Genomic DNA, 8,524 nt, shown 5'->3' with positions numbered 1-8,524 from the left:
TCCTACTGCAGGATCCTGCTCCACGTTCAGGAGGAGTGCAGACAACCTCCTCAATGACAGTGAGGACCAGGAGCAGGCATAGGGGGAGTGGCTCTTCTCAAAGACACTGCGTGCATCAGAGGCAAAGGCATGGGAGAAAGGGGTGCAGTGAGGGGAGAATATGGGCACAGGGGATTCAGACCCACGGGGATCAGACTTGTGGGTGTCACAGGTGATGGGAGACTTGGGGAGAGAGGAGCGTGAAGGTGGTGGTCATGGAGACACACTGCCGTTGAAGGAGGTTTCCTAGTGGAAAGATCAGGTATATCTGCAGCAAAAGGAAGACCTGCTGGAAATATGGACCTGTTTCCAGAGAAGGCAAGAGACCTAGTGACAGGGGAAAAGGTACAAGAATGAGGTATTGAATGCTTTCACTGCCTTAGTCTTTACTGACAAGATCAGCCTCCAGGAATCCTAGGACCCAGAGACCAGAGGGAAAGCCTGGAGCAAGGAAGATTTAGCCTCGGTGGAGGGAGGAGCAGGTTAGGCAGCACTTCAACAAACTGAACATACCCAAGTCCATGGGCTCTGATAGGGTGCACCCATGAGTGCTGACACAATGCCGTTGTGAAACCACTGTCAATTATTTATCTTTGAAAGGTCACAGTGATCGCGATAGGTGTCTGAGGGTTTGGAGGAAGAGTCACTCCTATCTTCAAGAAAGGCAAGAAGGAGGAAACAACAGGCCGTCCAGCCCCACCTTTAACAGCTCCAGGGTGTCTTTGTGTTGTGGGGTCCACCCCCAACATGCGTTTCTCTCTAATAAGTTATAGAATGGTTGAGTTGTGATACTATATCTCGGAATATGTACCTCCAAACCCCTAAAGTCTCTAATATAGGACATAACTGCTTTTTTGATGTTTGTGGATGGGCAACTGCTGGATTTCCTGTGGCACCACAGCAAGGGCCATTTTTCTCCCACCTTTCCATCTGATACCCCAAAAGCTTCCATCCTGAATGGGTCTGTACTTCTTTTCCTCCAGTACCTCAAACCCAACAGGCTGTAGGTGTGTGATAATCTTGACCGCAACCTGTGTCACAGGTTCTGCAGCATCAGGTTCTGCAGCATCATCCATCTGCTGCACAGCAGTGACCTCCTCTGGTAATTTTAATATTGCGAACTCTTTACCCATAACAGCGTGAGGCCATGCAGGAGAACTGTGGGTGGGATGAGAGTTGGCAGTGCTGATAAAACTGGATCTCTGCCTGGGATCACATGCCTAACACCATTAGGCTCTCAAGTCACTACTTTCTAAAATCACCCAGCATTACCCCCATAACCCGATACAGATCCCACAGGGCTATCATGAGGAGTTACTGAGGGAAACCCAGCCAGCTGCTTTAAAACCAGAGTTGGCAGCCTATCTAAGTAAGTCAGAAAGGCACATTTACGTAAACACATTTTTCCACCATATCTTAGGCTCAGCGGTGTCTGAGGGCGTTCCCTGATTTCTTCATTTTGCATGGAGACAGGCTCACTCTTTCCCATTGCATTTCCTCCAGCTGAGGTTTTCCCCTTGTTCTCATCTTCTGGAGAGAGTCCAGCGGAGGGCTATGAGGATGATGAGGGGACTGGAGCATCGCTCCTATGAGGAAAGGCTGAGGGAGCTGGGCTTGTTCAGCCTGAAGAAGAGAAGGCTGAGAGGGGACCTAATAAATGCTTATAAATGTCTCAAGGGTGGGTGTCAGGAGGATGGGGCCAAACTTTTCAGTGGTGCCCAGCGACAGGACAAGGGGCAACGGGCACAAACGGAAGCAGAGGAAATTCCAGCTGAACATGAGGAAGAACTTCTTCCCTCTGAGGGTGATGGAGCACTGGAACAGGCTGCCCAGGGAGGCTGTGAAGTCTTCTCTGGAGATATTCAAGACCCGCCTGGACGCGGTGCTGTGCAGCCTGCTGTGGGTGACCCTGCTTGGGCAGGGGGTTGGACTGGGTGACCCACAGAGGTCCCTTCCAACTCCGACCACTCTGTGATTCTGTGATTCTGTGATCTTTGCCAATGTGTAGTGGTAAATCTGCTAGCAGGCATTGGAGGACCTAGTGGAAAATAATGATATTTAAGAATCAGGACTGTCCCAAAAGGCGGCAGTGATCCCCCAGAGCCTGCCCGAGACACCTTAACATATCTGACTGGGAGGTACCTGATGAGTCAGGAGCTCAGAGCAGAGCTTTGGCAGAAGCCTGATGTCCAGTGCTATCACCCCTAACACCTCCAACCCATTCTTTTCCCACCCAGGGAGGCTGCTCGGTTGCATTTGGCAGCTCCCCAGGCTCACAGCGATGCCCGCACAGCTCTGGGTACAACAGTGTGGCCGGCTGCATGGCCAGGCACAGTCAATCCTTGCAATAAAGTGGTTCTAATGCAATCAAGAGTGCTGCAACATTAATTAGACTTCATTAGACTCCTCAGAGAAGGGTGTGTTGTTTTGGTTGCTGATAAATCTTTGGTCCAAGCATGCGTCGTGCAATGCTAAAGGATTAAAAAGACAGAAATACTGCAGCTCTGTTTCAGTTCATGAATTAATGGAGCTGCTGCTGAAGTTCAGCGGCTTTTCTGGTCTTCTACGGACCCCTTGTGTCTAAAACCAGGAACTTCTGCAGTTTTCATAGTTCAGTTGGAAGGGATTTACAGTGATCATGTAGTCTAACTGCCTAACCTGTCCAACCGTAAACCTCAGTTAAGAAGTGAGAAAATGAACTGTGAGCTGTGCTAGATCTACAGAGTTAAGGCGGGGTGGGGGGGGGGGAAATTGCAGCAGAACTATTTGAATTAACCAGGGCTGCATGCATGGATCTGAATACGCACAGGGAGCAGGTCTTTTGAGTAAGGTGGTGGCATTTTTATATGCTGACAAGTAATAACACATTCTGATAATATTTAATAGGACTTGATTGTGAGAGACAGAATTAGTTTGGAAACTTTGCCTTTTGAAGACCATGGCAACCACCAGAAAGGTGAAATAGAGTCTCCCTGGGTCATTTCTGTGGAGGGTTTCTGACAGTAGCTTGGCTGGTGTCCACTTCTCTGCATGGCAGCAGAATTACTGACTTTGCTGGGAACAGCCAAGACTGCTTGCTTAATACCAAATTATGACAAATCACTGTAAATTCTGGTGCTGGCTAAAATTGCATTAAAATCTTTATTTGAGATTTTAAGGACAGACAAAAGTTTTAGAGGACCAAAGTCCAAGTTGGCCCCTGTTCACCAGTTTCTCTGTTAATTCCACATGGGTGCCTTGGTTCTTGGACCTCTAATTTCTCTAAGCAAAAGTCTGTGAAGGCCTGATACAAGCTATCTGACAGCTGTTAAATGTGCTTCAGTGACAGCAAATCACCTCAGTCTATTCTGAGTGGCACTTCAACAATCTGGATCTCTGTGTGGCAGGGTCTGAGACCATAGGACAAATGAGTACTGAACCACAGGGGAAAGCCTCCTGACTAAGACTTTCCTTGAGAGGAACAGCAGACTCTCTGCTTTAACAGAGGAGGGTGAAGTAGCTCATTATTCCATTAATCTCGAGCCATATAATGCTTTTCTTTTCTGGATTTAGATGTCATTCTTAGATCTTGCACCAGTCCACGCTTGGGGTGGACCTGCTGCAGAGCAGCTCTGCGGAGAGAGAACTGGGTGTCCTGGGGGATGACAGGTTGACCATGAGCCAGCAGTGTGCCCTGGTTGCCAAGAAGGCCAATGGGATCCTGGGATGCATTAAGAGGATTGTGGCCAGCAGGTCGAGGGAGGTTCTCCTTCCCCTCTAGTCTGCCCTAGTGAGGCCTCACCTGGAGTACTCTGTCCAGTTCTGGGCTCCCCAGTTCAAGAAAGATGAGGAGCTACTGGAGAGAGTCCAGAGGAGGGCTATGAGGATGGTGAGGGGACTGGAGCATCGCTCCTATGAGAAAAGGCTGAGGCAGCTGGGATTGTTCAGCCTGAAGAAGAGAAGGCTCAGAGGGGACCTAGTAAATGCCTATAAATATCTTCGGAGTGGGTGTCAGGAGGATGGGGCCAAACTCTTTTCAGTGGTGCCCAGCGACAGGACAAGGGGCAATGGGCACAAACGGAAGCAGAGGAAGTTCCATCTGAACATGAGGAAGAACTTCTTCCCTCTGAGGGTGATGGAGCACTGGAATAGGCTGCCCAGGGAGGTTGTGGAGTCTCCTTCTCTGGAGATATTCAAGACCCACCTGGACGCGGTCCTGTGCAGCCTGCTGTAGGTGACCCTGCTTCGGCAGGGGGGTTGGACTAGATGACCCATAGAGGTCCCTTCCAACCCCAAACATTCTGTGATTCTGTGATTCTGTGATCTTATTCCCAGCAGTTCCCCTGTGGATCAAAGGGATATCTGACTCAAAAACCTGCTCCTCTTGCACAAGTGGTGTCTGGAAACGACGGTCCTTTCCCGGTGCTGCTGGTTGGTGAGCGAGGGATGTACAGCCTGATGCTCCCCAGTGATTTTGCTCTCTCATCAGGGATCCTCTTCTTCAATTTTGTCTGCAGAAAGCTTTGCGAGCTGCATTAGATTCTGTATAGCCGTGGACATAGCTGTAATACTGCAGGCTCTGCTTGTCTCATAGTTTCAATGTTAATTTGGAGACAAGCATCAGGCGTCCCAGCTGCAAGGCTGCTGTACAGGTCTGCGGGATGCTTGCAGCAGTCCAGAGCACTGGCTGGTAAAGCTGATTGCATGCCCATGATTTCTTGTGAGAAGTACGAGTGAAGGAGCATTGCAAATGCAAAGGCTGGAAATGCGGACTGCGCTACAAACAAATCTGCAACGTAAACCGGCAACAGCATTGCATGCCTGTGATGGAAAGTCCAGAAGCAGGATGGGGCTGTATCTCCTGGAATGGAGAAATATGCCCAGAAGCTGATATTTTATCCCGCTCGTACTCACAGAAGACTATCTCCCACCCACCAGCCTCTTTTAAAGCCAGCAAGGGAGTAGGTCCTTGGATGGAGAAGGTCCACATCTTTGGCTACAGTGAAACACGCTCCAGGTTGCTTGCTGAACACTTGCACTGAAGATCTCAGCCTTGGCAACCCAAACAACACAATGGCTCTGCAGAGTCTAATCAATGTTTTCAGTAGTCTGAATCTGCAATGTCTTTCCCTCCTGCATCCAAAGCTGGAAGAGGACTGAAAGCTCTTGGGAGAGTTGAGGACTGAAAGCTCGTGGAACAGGCATGGTCCCGGGAGGTCATGCGTTGGTCAGAGGACTCTCACAACACTCTTAGACATTTTATTCCCAATCCATTGTTTTCCTGCCCTAGGAAGGTAAAAACCCTTCCAACCCTGAACAAACATTTCTAAAGTTCAGACAACCAGGCTGGGACTCTGCATGCGTTTCCATTCTTAAAAGTGGAAGGTGGTCACCTGATGTAAGAATCCCACAGACTGACTTTCAGCAGGTTGGTAATTCTTTCAGACAGCGTAGTTCCCCCACTCAGCATTCACACAACAAGCAGCAATTTCAGACTGCGATCTCCAGTTCGGCTGTGTTTTGCTGGAGGTCACATAGGCAGAGCCATTCACTGTTCACCAAAGATCCTTGCCCCCAAGACCAATTCTACTCCCCAGCACCCTGTTCGTGCCAGTGATTTTACTGAAACACACGTGTTTACTCAGGAATAAATTGCTACAATCATGAGGGCACCAGAGATGGGCCCTCCTTGAGGCTCCCCGTGGAGCCCTTCGAGGTTAACCATGGTTTAACCCAGCAGCTGACAAGAAGGACCATGCAGACACTCACCAGCAACTAGGATCACACAACCACTCACTAACTCACCCCCCTCCCACCCCAGTAGGGTGCAGAGGAGAATGCACAAAAAATAAAACTTGCGGGTTGAAACAGAGACAGTTGAATACGACAACAAAATAAATAAATAAACAAATCATCATCATCATCATCATCATCATCATCACAAAGAATATGCAAAACAAGTGATACACAATACAATTTGTCTCACTGCCCAACGACTGACTGGGCAGCCAGCCCCGCCCCCGAGCAGCAATCACGGAGCTCATGGAACTCACAGATTTCATGGAACTCACCAAAATAGCACAACTCCTGGAAGTTTCCAAACTCAAGGAAAAGTTCCTACCCCCACAGCCAACCCCCATTTATAAACTGAGCATGACGTATATGGTATGGAATATCTCTATTGGCCAACTTGGGGTAGCTGCCTGGCTATGCTCCCTCCCAGCTCTTGCACACTTGCTCCTCAGCCAAACACGGGAAACTGAAAAAAGTACTTTATTTTTCAGCAACTAATAAAAACATCAGTGTATTATCAACATTCTTCCCATACTAAATCCAAAACACAGCAGCTACTGGGAAAAAAATTCAGTCTATCCCAGCCAAAACCAAGACATTACCCTCCCCTTATTCTACACCATCTATGTCATGCTCAGGTCTCCCACTTTCCAATAAATTGCCACCACTTTCCCTGTGTTTTGATATATGCACACAGCCATCATACCCTTAGTCTATAGGCCAAAATGTCTCATCCCTCCAAAATGTCCATTGAGTTCATGTAGTCCATGACTTTGCGTTCCATCTGTAATCACAGTCTTTCAGGGCAGGAGAAATGGTGTGCAGTGCTGGATGGTCGCATAGTTGCTGGGTGCAAGTTGCTGAAGTCAGTTCTCATTCTAGCACTATTGCACTTGTTTTCATCATTTTTCTTCATTAGCCTGGATGATTCTTACTGTAATAACCTTTGATATGACGTATAGCAACCAATAAAATGATGACATGCAATATTATGTAACAATTAACATCATACAGTTCAAATTCTTGGCTATTTTCACCTATACCACTGAGGCTTTGCACACTTGGCTTGCTTGATTGCAGCGCATGTCTCATATTCATGGATAACCTGTGCAGTGGTGTCCATGGTCAAGTCCATCCCTCACTCACGAGCCCATTTATAGATTGAGTCTCTTCCTTGGTGGCCCAAGGTGTCATGGGCCCACCGAGCTATGAATAGTTCACCCTTATGTTGCCAGTCCAGATCCACCTGAGCCACGTCAGTCTTGGCAGCCTGATCCACCTGCTGCTTGTTTTGATGTTCCTCAGTGGCCCGACTCTTGGGTATGCAAGCATCCACGTGATGTTCTTTTACAACCAGCTTCTCTAGCTGGGCAGCAATATCTTGCCACAATGGGGCAGCTCAGACGGGTTTTCCTCTGCGCTGCCAGTTGTTCTTCTTCCATTGCTGCAGCCACCCCCACAAGGCACTGGCCACCGTATATGAACCAGTATAAAGTACTGGCCACTGTTCTCGACTGGCAATATCTCAAGCCAGCTGGATGGCTTTCACCTCTGTCAGCTGACTCGATTTAAACTGCATAATTCGATTGCAAGCAGTTTTGGAAGTTTTTACTAGTAAAACTGCCAATGCTATAAACCTTTTAACTCCACAGTCTCAGCAGATGTGCATGGCAGTCCTTCAACACCACATGGTTTTGAACTATTTGCTAGCTGAAGAGGGAGGGGTATGTAGGAAACTAAATGTTTCTAACTATTGTTTAGAAATAGATGATGTAAGCATAGTCCTTCAATTAACCAAAGATATTAGGAAAGCAACCCACGTCCCCATTTAAACCTAGAACAGCTAGACTGGTGATTTATAATCCTAGTTACTGGGAACACCATGAGTAAAACAACTGTTATTTTATCTGGTATGTGCATTTACTGCTTTAATGTTTTTGCCATGTATTACTCCTTGTTTTATTCAAATAAACCAACACATAGTATCTAATATACAATTCATATCTACCACCTCGCCTGATAGTATAAAGTGGATTCGCATCATTCACCAACCAAAGTTGGCAACTGTATCAGTTATTTAAACCTCTTAATACTCCTAACCTCCAACTTTGCCATAAAGTAATTGCATGCTTGTAACATTGTCACCACTGTTTAATACCCTATATTTATCCTTGTAAGCAATTACCTCCTTCATCTAATTCCCCAGATTTGTTTTATAACATAAAATGCTGTTAAACCTGCTGTTAGCAAGCAGCAGCGACAGTCGGGGAGAGCAGCTCTGTTGTGCGGTTTGTGTTGTGTTTTCTCCTTATCTGTATCATTGTCGTTACTGTTCCCTTTGTTTGCTGTTCTGTTAAACTGCCCTTATCCCGACCCACCAGTTTCTGCCTGTTTCTTTCCATTCTCCTCTGCACCCCAGCGGGGGGAGGGGCGGCCGCATGGCACTTTTTTTGCCGGCTGCAGCCAAACCATAACAACTAGGAAGGAATGATTTAGTTTTTGTTTAAATTTTCCTTTCAACAAACATAATTACCTTCATTGTTTCATAATTGCTTCAAAAGAAAAGTGCACCCTTTTTCCAAAAACAATGGATTTGTCCAGAAAATACATGGCTTCCTAGAATGCCTTCTCCCTTCTGCGCGTACTCTGGCGAGGAGTACCTCCACTGGCTTATGGATGAGTTTTTGTGCTGAAAACTCAGCCAATCACAACT

This window comes from Opisthocomus hoazin, chromosome 33 (assembly GCF_030867145.1).
Source record: "Opisthocomus hoazin isolate bOpiHoa1 chromosome 33, bOpiHoa1.hap1, whole genome shotgun sequence".
Lineage (NCBI taxonomy): Eukaryota > Metazoa > Chordata > Aves > Opisthocomiformes > Opisthocomidae > Opisthocomus > Opisthocomus hoazin.
The sequence above is the reverse complement of the archived record's forward strand: the minus strand, read 5'-3'. Positions refer to the sequence as shown.